The sequence below is a fragment of the Chrysochloris asiatica genome, unplaced genomic scaffold (genome assembly GCF_000296735.1).
Source record: "Chrysochloris asiatica unplaced genomic scaffold, ChrAsi1.0 scaffold00048, whole genome shotgun sequence".
NCBI classification, from domain to species: domain Eukaryota; kingdom Metazoa; phylum Chordata; class Mammalia; order Afrosoricida; family Chrysochloridae; genus Chrysochloris; species Chrysochloris asiatica.
Window position 1 is genome coordinate 8791625 of NW_006408566.1, and position 13294 is coordinate 8804918.

The window sequence follows — 13294 nt, forward strand, 5'->3', positions numbered from 1 at the left end:
GGTGGAGGGTCAGAGAAAAAGAGGAAGACCTCTAACAAGATGGATTGGCCAGGTGGCATCATTGTTGGACTCAAGTGTGGCAGCGGTAGTGAGGTTGGCCCAAGATCGGACATTGTTTCGTTCTGCTGTGCAAGGGGTTGCTATGAGTTGGTTCCAACTCGATGGCACCTGACAACAACAACAACATTGGAAGAGACAATGAAAAAGCTCCATATCATCAGGCAAAACAAGGCCAGCGGCTGACTATAGAACAGTCTATAAGGCCCTATATGATCAAGTCACCTCTGATCTCATAAGCTACTAAGCATCCCTTTACTTACTGATTTCTTTTCTGAGGTCAAACATACTTTATACACTTTCATCTCATGGTGTTGTGTTTTGTTTTGTTTTTTTTTAAGCTGTTTCCTGTGCCTAAAATACTCTTTACCTCAATAGACACTCAACTAACTCCCTCACTGCTGTTAAGTCTTTGCTAAAATATCACCCAAAACAAGGCAGTAGTGGAGGAATTGAGTTGTTAAAAATATAGAGAACATATAAAAAATTAACATCAAAAAGTAATTCTTCTAGTAATTACTTTAAATGTATAATGACTAATTTCTCCCACTAAAGGGTAATGATTGATATGATGGCTAAAAAAAGAATTATCTTTCAACTGTATGCTGTTTACAAGAGACTCACTTTAGAAAGACAAAAAAAGGTTTAAAGTGAAAGTATTCGAAACAATATTTCATGCAAATAATAACCAAAAGAGGTTATACTGGGAGAGGCGGGGCTTAATGGAAGATAGGGTAGAGATGCAATGAAGTTCACCGTCAGCAATTCCACAGAATACCAGGCAAAGTAGGTTCAACATAGACTTCAAAACTTTGAACCCTATAAATTGGAATATTTAAAAAGTTTGAAGGCTTATAGCTATAACGGAAGTAAGAATTCTTGTACTTTTGAATCTGCAGGGCTCAGAGGCCTAGAGCCAACAACTTGGGTGAGACCAAACAGCAAGACCAAGTTGGGGAACAGACCCACCATGGAAAAACGCTGTGGAAACCTCAGAGGAAAGGTGGATAATACATTTTGTCAATTTTGCTTTGTTTTGATTTTCTTTTTTTTTTTTTTTTCAAGGTATCTGTTCATTGGTCCCCTCATTGTCTGCACAACTCCATTATGGTGACTAGAGGGGGTGCCCCACCCCCACCACTGGTGGTTTCTTCTGCCATACATGCACACAGATACTCTCAGCCCAAGAGCTGGCCCTGAATTGCTTTTTAATAGCAAAAAAGCCAGAACAAGGGGTGTGGAGAGGGAAAGAGAGTTTAAAAACAAAACAGGTAAAAATTAAATTAAATCCTGAGGTATAGCATAACAACCAACAGTGGCATCTTGAAATTTATCAGATGGGCTTGAAGGCAAGACGCTGAAAGTGGACATTAAAGTCATACTCATATTAGGCTACATTTTTTTCTTCTTCTTCTTCTTCTCTCCTCCTCTCCCTTTTCTGTGATTATAGACTACAGTATCCAATCTAGGTTTTTTATTGCTGTTGTTGTTGTTGTTTTGGTGGGGTTTTTTTGTTGTTGTTGTTTTCTTGGTTTTTTTGCTGTTGCTGTTTTGCTGTTTTATGCTCCCCTTTTACCTTTGGGGGACTCTTTCACTACATATATTAACCAAGAAGAGAAAGCAACTGCTGCCATATAATCAAACTACAATCATACTCCATAAAACACCAAAATCCAGGCAAGAAGCAATACCAACTGCCATACACCATGGAGGCAGACAACACTTGTGAAAGTTACTCTGAGTTAAGCAATAAGAATAGTGAAAAAGGAAGCCCACATCCTGATCACATCTACCTGGAGGCATTCAGAAAACATAAAAAATACCAAAACACACACTCAGTTAAGTATTAAGGCCACAGATAAACACTAAACATGTCCAAGAAGCAAAAGCAGATGACCATATCAGCACATGTTTGGGATAAAATGTTTGATACAAATGACCTAGAGGTAGACCTGGACTCCATTCTGGTAGGAGGGAAGGCCTTGGAAATGCCTGAGAAGAAATTCGAAAATGATTGTAAAATGTTTCAAAACTCTTTACAATGGAGTTGAGAAAAACAAGGAAGAAGTCAGGAAAGTGCTACAGGAACAATCAAATATGATAGATACAGCATTGGAAACTATTCAAAACCTACAGAAAGAGCTCTAAATGATCAATAATAAAATATCAGAAATAGACAATACACTGAAAAGGCAAAGGAGTAGAACAGAAGAGATGGAAGACAGAACTAGTGAGCTGGAAGACAAATCTCTTAATACCACTAAGATAGAAGAACAAACAGAAAAAAGGATAAAAAAAAAGCTGAAAAAAGTGTAAGACTCATGTTGGACAACATGAAGAGGAATAACTTAAGAATTATCGGCATTCCAGAACAGGAAGAATCACACAAGTCCACAGAGGAAATAGTTGAAGAACTGCTAGAAGAAAATTTGCCTAAATCCTGAAAAGTGAGAAGATAAACAATTAAGAAGTTCAAAGAACCCCAGGAAGGACTGTTGTTGTTAAGTGCTGTCAAATCAATTCCAACTCATAGTGACTCTATATAGTGTTTCTGAGGAGCAGCTAGTGAGCTGCTTAAACCACCGACCTTGCAGTTCAAACAGCTTTGCAGTCTGGTGCATTAACCCTTAGCACCACACCAGGACTCCTAGGAAGGTTTAGGAGCTTAATCTGACTTGGTTGCCTTTGTATGTAACACTTCCCTTTTCCCTAGCTGCTTTGAGGATTGTCTCCTTATCTTTGATTTGGGGAGTTTGATTATGATATGTCTCAGTGATTTTTTAGGAAGGATAGACCGTCCCAAAAAATCACTGAGACATATCATAATCAAGCTCTCCAAAATCAAAGATAAGGAGACAATCTTGAAAGCAGCTATGGAAAAGAGAAGTGTCACATACAAAGGCAAGCAAATCAGATTAAGCTCAGATCTCTCAGCAGAAACCATGCAAGCAAGAAGTCAATGGGGAAACATATAAAACCCTGAAAGAAAGAAAAAAACTGTCAACCAAGAATCCTTTACCTAGCAAAGCTATCAATCAAATACAACAGTGTAATTTAAAAATTCCAGGATAAACAGAAGCTAAGGGATTTTTCCAAAGCCAACCCTGCCCTACAAAACAAAATGGGGGGCGGGGGAGCTACAAAGGCAAGAAATGATTGGCTTACAAGCTTTCAAGAAGGACCCTAGATCCAGAGGGTGCAGAGGAAGGTAGAATCTCCACTAAGTGGTATCCAATCTATCTGGGCAGGGCTGATGAAAGGAGATAGGGATAGGCCTCTTGTGGTACAATAGTGAATAATTGTTATCAGGACTGACTGTGAGGGTTGGAAATGTAAAGGTGGACATTTTATAGCAAGGAGAGGAGTGATTGACTTTGCAATACAGGAGCAGAGGCCCCTGGGACCATCAAGGGAGAAGAGTGGAGTGCAGGACCCCACCCGGAGAAACAGTTACACCAGAGATGGAGGCAGATATGATGACGTGGAGAGATAGAGTGGCTGGGAACTCTAGGCCCAGAGAGGGAGAGGTGCTGTGTGCTGATGACCAGGGGGCAGGCTTGCAGGGTATACCCTTTGGTTGGTTGACGATGCATGGAGGGGATTGTAACCATTGCAATTAAATGATATACACGATAGGATGAATGTAAAACTAATGTTCTCCCATGTAAACTATCACATGTAAATAATTCACAATAAAACGTTTCTTTTAAAAAAATAAATAAATAAAGAGGCTATAATAATATCAGAGAAAGCAAACTTTAAGTCAAACACAGTTAAGGAGACAAAAAGGGCATTATATATTGATATTAAGGTCATCCTTGCAGTACTATGTAATAATTATAAACATAGATGCATCTAACAACACAGCCCTAAAGTACCTAAAAAAATTAACTGACAGAACTAAAGGAAAAAAACAGAGTTATACAAAAATAGTTGAAGACCTCAATAGCCCATTTTCAATAATAAATAAAACAGCTAGGTAGAAGATCAGTAAGTAAATACAGGATTTGATGTACACCTAACAGGCATACAAATCACCCCACACCAAAACAGCTAAATATACATTTTTCTCAAATGAACATGAAGGATTCTCTAGGATAGATTATATGTTGGGAGGCAAAACCAGTCTCAATATATTTAAAACTTAAGAATCATGCAAAGTATCTTCTCTGATACTTTGGAATAAAGTATCCCACAATGTAATTAAACTAGAAATCGCTAACTGAAGTAACACTGGAAAGTGCAGAAATATACAGATAAGTAAGTGTCATGAATTGTATACCTCAAGATATGTACCAACTGGGGTGTACCATGGTTCTCAGTAGTTTGGGAGCTATGTGATGACCCCCTATCCCCACCCCATGATGTGATCTGATGTGATAAATTAATAAGAGGTTTAAGGATGGGACTATTATTATTAAGCACTATCAAGTCTGTTCAAAATCATAGAGACTCTGAATAGGGTTTCCAAGGAGCAGCTGGTTGGTTTGGACTGCCAATCTTGTGGGTTGCAGTCTAGTACTAATCCCACAGCATCACACAAGGAGTTCACCACCCTTAATCCCACCATGGCCCTGATCTGATGTATGGGAGATTTTCAACGGTGTTGCAAGCAGCACATTTATCTTAAAAGAGATAGAAGGGGGAAAAAACAACTGCGCAGAGAAAGATGGATCTAATGACACAAAGAAACGAGAGCCTGCTGTGGAGTGTATCCTTTAGATCTGGACCTCCTGCACCATGAAGCTCCTAGATCCAGAGAATGGTTGATGTCAAGACACAGGGAGATCGCCAAAGAATTCTGAAAAGGAGACAAGGACATTTCCCCAGAGTTGGTACTCTGAGTTTAGACTTCTAGCCTCCTAAACTGAGAGAATACATTTCTATTAGTTAAAGCACCAGTTAAAGCAGCACAAGATAACTAAACAAGCAAAAGATCAAAAAAAGAACTAACAATGGAAATAGCAAAATATTTTGTAATGAATAAAAACAAAACAAATATGAAAATGTATAGACTATAGCAAAAGTAGAGGAAATTTTATAGTTGTAAACACTCATATCAGAAAAGAAGAAATATCTTAAACCAATAACCAACACTGATTGAAGTTGTCAAAGACTTCAATTTGCTTGGAATCACCATCAACACTCATTGAAGCAGTAGTCAAGAAATCAAATGATGTATTGCATTGGACAAATCTGCTGCACAAGACCTCTTTAAAGTGTTCAAGAGAAAAGATGTCAGTTTGAGAACTAAAGTGCATCTGATCCAAGCCAAGGTATTTTCAATAGCCTCATATGCATATGAGAGTTTGACAATGACTAAAGAAGACCATAGAAGAATCGATGCATTTGAGTTATGGTATTGGAGAAAATTAAAAGTACCATGGCCTGAAAGAAGAACAAACAAATCTGTGTTGAAAGATGTATACCAGAGTGCTCCTGAGAAGCCAAATGGTCAGACTTCATCTCTCATACTTCAGACATATTATTAGGAAGGACCAGTCCCTGGAGAAGGACATCTTGCTTGGTACAATGGAGGGACAGCGAAAAGAGTAAGACCCCCAACAAGATGGACTGGCACAATGGCAGGAACAAGGGACTCAGCACAGCTGCAATTGCGAGGATGACGCAGGACTGGGCATTGATTAGTTCTGTTTTACATCGGGTCACTATGAGTCAGAACCGATTTGACAGCACTTAACAGCAACAAAAATAATACCTCAAAAGTTAGAAAAGGAACAAACTAAAGTTAAATTCAAGAGAACTAAAAAATAATAAAGACTAGCATGAAATAAAATAATGAATGATAAACAAAAGAGAAAAGTAACAATACCAAAATCAGTTCTTAAAAAAGATCAACAAAATTGACAAACCTTTAATTAGGTTACCTAAGAAAAAGGAAGACCCAAATTGATAAAATCAAAAATGTAACTGAGGACATTACTATCAACCATATAAAAATTAAAAGGAATATAAGAGAATACTATAAACACAACAAAGTAGAGAATCTATATGAAATGGATAAATTTCTAGAAAAACATCAGCTACAAGACAGCTTACCAAAACATACCTAAGAGAAATGGAAACTATGACAGACTTATAACAAGTAAAGATATTGAGTCACTAATCAAAAACTTTCCAACAAAGACATATGGCTAGAAGAATATACAGAAAAAGACAAAGAGGATGGGGAAAAGATCAAGGAGAGCCTTGTAAATTATCCTAAAGACTTTGATTTTTCACTCTGTGTGAACTGAAAATCATTGGAGCATTTGGAGCAGAAAAGTAGCATCATCTGGCATATGTTTTTAAAGGAAAGCTCTAATTACTACTTTTGAATTGATTGTGGAGTACAAAGGATGAAAGCAGTGATGCCAAGTAGGAGGACCTTGCAATAAGGACCAGTCAAGCTGCTGATGCAGAAGGAATCATGTTAATGGATTTATTTTTAAGACATAACAAAGTAGATTTCCTGACATGTTGCTTGAAAAATGAAGATGGCAATGATGGAGGAAACTTCACAGAGATGAGGAAGACTGATAGGTTAAGCTTGAACAAGATGAAGATTCTTTTTGGAGCATGAGGAACTGAAGATGTCTGTCAGACAGTCAAGTGGAAATGGTGAGCAGACAATTGGCTCTAGAAGACTGAAGTTCAGGAGGAGAAGTCACGTTTTTGGAGTCATCTAAACTACCAGCCCTTCCGGGGAAGAAAGATGAGACTTTCTGCTCCCTTAAAGATTTACAGCCTTGGAAATCCTGTACAGAGTGGCTATGAGTCTAAGCAGACTCCATAGCACATAACAACAACAAATAGATGTAGATATTGCATGAAATCATCAAATGAGTGACTGTAGATAAAGAAGAGGTTTCAAGGACTAAATGCCAAGGCACTCCAAGGGTAAAAGCCCTAAGAGAAGAGAAGCCAGCAAAAGCAGCAAAAAGCAGTCAAAAGCAGAAGGAAAATCAAGAGTGCGGTGGCCTGAAAGACAGTAAGGAAAGGTTTCACAGAGAAGAGTGTAGTTGATAACTATAATATCCCTGTGGATACATGAAGTACATGACAAGTTTGGATTTACCAAAGGTGGTATCATTGGTGACCCCAATAGAAGCAGTTTAGTCAGCATATTATAAACAAAAGACTGGTAAAAATGGATTTTAAGAGAGAATTTCTCATTATACACAACTCTCTCGAAAGTTTTGAAGAGGAGTAAAATAATAATAATAATTATGCAATCTTACAAACATAATGTTGAGAAAAACAATCTATAAAATATTGCCTACTATATTCACATAAAGTTCCAGGGAAACTAGTTACATCAATAGTGCTAATTCTAAAACTGGTACACTCAATGGAATACTACACAATGTTGAGGAATAACGATCAATCTGAAAAACACCTCATAACATGGATAAACCCAGATGACATTATGCTGAGTGAAATTGTTGGTGTTGTTGTTAAGTGCCATTAAGTCAGTTCCAACTCACAGCAACCTGGTATAGGGTTTCCAAGGAGCAGCTGGTGAGCTTGAACCACCAACCTTGCAGTTCAAACCGACCTTGCGGTCCAACGCATTAACCCACAGCGCCACACCAGGACTCCTGAGTGAAATCAGTCAATCACTAAAGCACAAATGTTGTATGAGACCACTACTATAAACACTTAAGAAAAGGTTGGCATGCTAAAACAGACATGCTTTGGCCATTACCAGGAGTAGGAGGGAAGGGAGAATAATTCAAGGCTAGACACACGTTAATTTGGGAAAGCAATGTACAAGAAGAGCGAAATTGGCAAAAGCATGATGAAGACATAGGGAGGGATGCAAGGGTTAAAGGGGATAGAGGTAAATACTATTATATACACAACCCTGCAACAACACTGTTCCACAGGTAGATACATGGACAGATACACAGGCTGAACCTGTCACAAAGGAAGAGAGGGGGTATATTCACAAACAAATAAAAGTTTGACAGAGGATATTTGTACACGGGTACATGTACCTTTGCTGCACACATACCTATGAATGTGATAGAACATTGTTGTTGTTGCTGTTGTTGTTGGGTGCCATTGCATTGGTTTTGACTCATAGTGACCCTGTATAGGTTTTTCAAGGACTGGCTGGTGGGTCTGAACTGCCAACATTGTGGCTAGCAGTCCAGTGCTTATCCAATAGCACTACACCATGATGAGTCCCAAATGTGTAAAAAGGTATTTCTTTTTCCTCATGAGAGGAATATTTCAAACTCTAAGCAGACTAAATTTGTATGGAGACTCCAAAAGATTGTATGCCCTAAGTCTGTCTGACTAGTAGGTGAACATTTGCATCTTTCTCATTTAATTAAAAGCGAATTTGTAAATCACATAAAATCTTAAGAATTAGAACAGACTATAAACCCTTTTGTTCATTTTTAACTCCACAGGGCATGTTTTTAAGTGTGTGTATTTGGTTCTCAGCATGAAAAATGCAGTACGGGATCTGCCAACAGAATTCTTTTTTTTTTTTTTTTTTTCTGGATTATTTTTAGATTTTCTTTCCAAGACCTCCCAGAGATATAGCACTTCACAAAAACAATCCACTTGGTCACATAATTGTGATCTAAGTGTGAAGGGATTAATTTTTCTTGGTAAATTCGTGGGAGAGTAAGGCCCCACATTACTAAAGAGGAATAGCCTTTCTGCCAAGCATGATGACATTCCCAAGTCCTGAATGAGTTGGCTGTGGACTGTGATCCATCATGTGTTTGAGTTGTTTTTCAACAAATGACTAGAAGCCAGGGTATTTCAGTTCTACTACTTCTTGTTCATTCAACAAGCAACTTACTTAACTCTCTAAGCATCTGCTTCAGAGGAAATCATCATCTACTTCACCAAAGAATATGAGCAAAGACAAATGACCTGGAAGGCACTGAAAATAAAGTTAAACCGTATTCAGAAAAGAACAGTTCAAATTGATTCTACTCTCCCAAATTTCATAGAAAGCACATGCTGGAACGAGATTATTTATGATTTAAATCAAAGAGACCACAAATAACCAGAAATACTTCTAAACCTACCCTAACTAACGTTGTAGGGCTATTGAGTCAGTCCTAACTCAAAGCAACTCAGTATAGGGTTTCCCAAGAGCAGCTGGTGGATTTGAATCGCCCACTTTGCAGTTCAAACCAACCTTGGGTTCCAGTGCTTATCCTATAGAACCACACCAGGACCACTTAACCTAACCACTGCTAATTAGGGTCTCAAATAACTCTGAAAATATTTTTGGTAAACATTACAAGTAACAACAAAGCTATTACAACATTCTCTGTCTACTTAAATAAGCCAACTTTTTTTTTTTTTTAATCAAAAAGAAAACAAAAGATTCACTGATGCTTCATAGTACACACTACTTCTGGTACAACTTACTTTTTTTTCCCCCAATTCCTAATTTTTTTGTTTAGTTAACTTTCGCTATCTGTTTAGTTAACCTTTGCTATTTTCTGGGATTTGTTCCAAGGCAACTAAATGCATTACTAAAATTGGCATCTCTACTATTAAGCTTAATTTCAGAGAAGCTGTAAAAGTGGTCTGAAACTGTTTTTTTTAACATTCTGCGCACAACTGTATGCTAACAAGTTACAAACATTGTTCAAGAGCAGTAATTCATGGGAAAGGTACAATTTTTATTTTCTTCCTAAACAATTTTGATTTCCACCAAATGAAAAATACTATAGAAGAAAATAAGTACTATGCTTAACACCACTGTTTTGATTACCATATGGCAAATTTTGACAAAAAGTGAAATGATTCTTTAAGGTAAGAAGGAAAGTGATCTAAATATTCATATATAACTTACATATTTCTAAATTCTTCAAAAAATGTTTGCCTCTTTCATTGTTTGTTTGGAAAATCCAAAAACCATATATCATGATTGCATTTAAACCAAATGCCAAGAACAATATTGATATTTTAATTTTTCATGAAATTAGCAATGTCTATAACCAATTCCACGCCACATAACAACAACAACAACATAATATATTAGAAGGAGCTCTGGTAGCGTAGTGGTTATGAATTGGGCTGCTAATCACAACATCAGCAGTTTGATGAGGTTTTCTGCTCCTGCAAAGATTTACAGCCTCGGAAACCCTATGCAGGGTCGCTATGAGTCAGAACTGACTCCACAGCACATCACCACCACCACCATAATAAGTAAAGTCCTGGTGTGGAGCTGCAGGTTAATGCGCTGGACTGCAAAGTTGGTTTCAACCTCAAGGTTGGCGGTTCAAGCTCATCAGCTGCTCCTTGGAAACCCTATAAAGGGTGGCTATGAATCAGACCCACTCAACAGCACTTACCAACAACACAGTATGTTAAAGAATTATACATTTAAAAGTAGGAAATACCTTAAATATTATTTAAAAGCCCTCAAAAATTAATTACCTTATTTCTAGTGTCTAATTTGACAGATGAGGAAACTGAAGCTCCCAAAAGATTAAACAGTCTAACCAGAATCACAGTTAATAAATGAGAAATCAAACCAAAATTCAGATTTTCTTGATGAAAGCTCTGAAAGACTCTTTTAAAAATATATGTGAATACTTACAAGTATAAATGTTAATGAAGGATACTCCAGGCAACCACCTCAGCATAAAGAACCCTCCTGGGTTAACAAGTCATTCTCACCTTTTGTTTGCAAGCACATATCCTAGAACTACAGCCAGCAATAGCCAGCTTCTTAGAGGGCATCATCCTATCTAGAGTTTTCAAAATGATTCTTTTTTTGATGTGTCTCGTTTTCTCACTTCTATAAATCTCTTGGAGCGTGGTGGCTCCATAGGATGAGCACTGAACTGTGTACCACAAGATCTGGGTTCAAATCCCCAGCCGCTCCGTGAAGCTCTCTGCTCCCTTAAAGATATTAATAAAAAAAAAAAAAAAAAAAAAACACCTCCTAGGAAACCCTATACAGGGTCACTATAAGTCGGAACCTACTCCATGGCACGTTAACAACAATTAATCTCTAAGAAACACTGGTGGCTAACGCCCTTGGCTGCTAACCAAAAGGTAGCATTCGAACTCACCAATCTCTCAATCTACTTCCCTGAAGTTCTACAGCCTTGGAAACCCTATGGAACAAGGCTACTTATTTCCTACAGGGTCGCTATGAGTCTGGAATGACTTAATGGCCAGGGTTTGGTTTGGGTTGCGTTTTGTAAATTCTCTTAAATAAGTGCGTTAGTTGTCTTGGGGTCTTTTTAATTGACTGCATGGGTGGGGAGGGAGGATGAAGGGTGGATTAAAAAAAAAAAAAAAACAGAAACTGAGTCACCCTACCTGCGCAGTCCCCTCCCCCCTTGGTCATCCAAACCAACAAATCCTTCCTCCGTTTCCAAAGTGGGAAGGAGGCCTGGAAAAGAAGTTAGGTGGGGTGGCACCTCCTTTGGAGACACCAGCCAGGTGCGTGCCCAGGATTGGCGGGCTACCCTGAGAACTGCGCGCCTCTCCTTCTCCCACCAAGGGCCTCAGTACTCCCACCCCGGGGGACCCCAAAGTTCTCGGGGTCCCTCTCACCGTCTTCCTGGGGCTGGACCCTCGGGTAGTGCTATCTGCCTAGTCTTAGGCTCCCGGCCCACAGGTGGCCCGCAGGCTCCACGCTGGCCGCGCGCCTCCGAATGAGTGAGTGTACAGCTCCTGGAGTTGCCCGGCTCGGAAAAGGGTGACAGTAGGGGCTGGAGGAGAGGAAAGAGGATCTCACCTCGATTCCAGGGTCCAACCCCGACAGAGAGCAGAGATGGCGGCGGCACGGCTCAGGCACCTGTATTGCTCGAACCCTGCGCGTCCGTAGGCTCCGCAGTGGGGCAGCTTTAAACTCCTCACCGAAGGTGCCGGGAAACTCTCAAGAGAGATGAGGGCAGCAGGGTGTGTGGGGAGGAGGGGCTGAGGAGGAGGAGTGGGGATGGGGGGAAGTGAGGGAAGAACTGAGTGGCCGCTCGCGCTCACCCCGTGCACTCAGCGGACGCTCTAGGCGGGAGGAGCGGACCCGAGCGCCACGGGTGGTAGCTCAAGTGACCCGAGGTCAGCGGCAGGGGACGCCTCTTCGCCTGCCTGCAGGCATGGAAAGGACTGGAGCGGCGTTAGCAAAGGGGACACACACACACAGAAGCCAAGAGCCAAGACTACCACCGCAGGAACGCTACGCTGGTATTAATGGGCAGTGAGCTCCAGCGCGCCCACCCTAAAGCTAGAGTTATTGGATTCTAAACTAAGTACTGAGTTCCCTCTGTCCCTCTCACTCCCTTACTTCCAGCTTACTGAGGCATCAGATGTGGGAAAATGCTTCCTCAAAGACTACAATAATTGGAAGGAGTGGGGAAAGAAAGTGGAATGGAACGGACCAGAAGTAGTGAGATGATGTGCTTCCTGTCACTAAGAACGTTTCAGCTAACATCTATGTCCTGCTGGTCAGGAGGACTGAAGAGGGCGTCCGTGTGTCTAGATGAGGGAGTGTGGGCTGTGTGGACGAAATGGCCACTATTTCTCCTTCAATCCTGAAATTTAAATTCAATGACGTTGGATCTAACAAGTAAAAAAAAAAAAAAAAAAATCAGTCCTCCAACAGTCCTGATTTCAATCCCAAAGTAGAGACATATTTTCCTCTTCACCACTCAAATGTTTATTGTATTAACTTATTTAACATATTTTTTATTGAGAGCCTACTGTGCTCCAGATAGTATGTCAGACTCTCTCTCTCTCTCTCTCTCTCCCTCTCTGTCTCTACAGTGAAACCTGTGGATGTCCAGAAATCAATGTGACAGTCTCCTTCTTTTATCCTAGTCTCACTAGTTTGCTGCCTTTTACATAGGGCAGTCTTACCATTGTTTCATTGCTGTTTGCCTTCTCTGATAGGTTTCCTCCTTACACACTTTTCTGCTTAGACAGAATGTGTGTGCCACTAAGAGCTGATGCTCTCTCTGGACTGCAAAGTCAAACTCACCAGCTGCTCCTTGGAAACCTTACACAGAGTAGCTAGGGTCAGAACCAACTCAATAGTGCTTATGTGTATATATATATACAGTGGCATGCTTATGTGTGTGTATGTGTATATACATATACATATATATACACACACATACACACATAACCACTACACTGCTAACCACCACAAGGTCAGCGGTTAAACCTATCAGCCACTCCTCAGAAACCCTATACAAGGTTGCTGATGTGAAACTGACTCCCCAGCACACAACTAACAAACTAA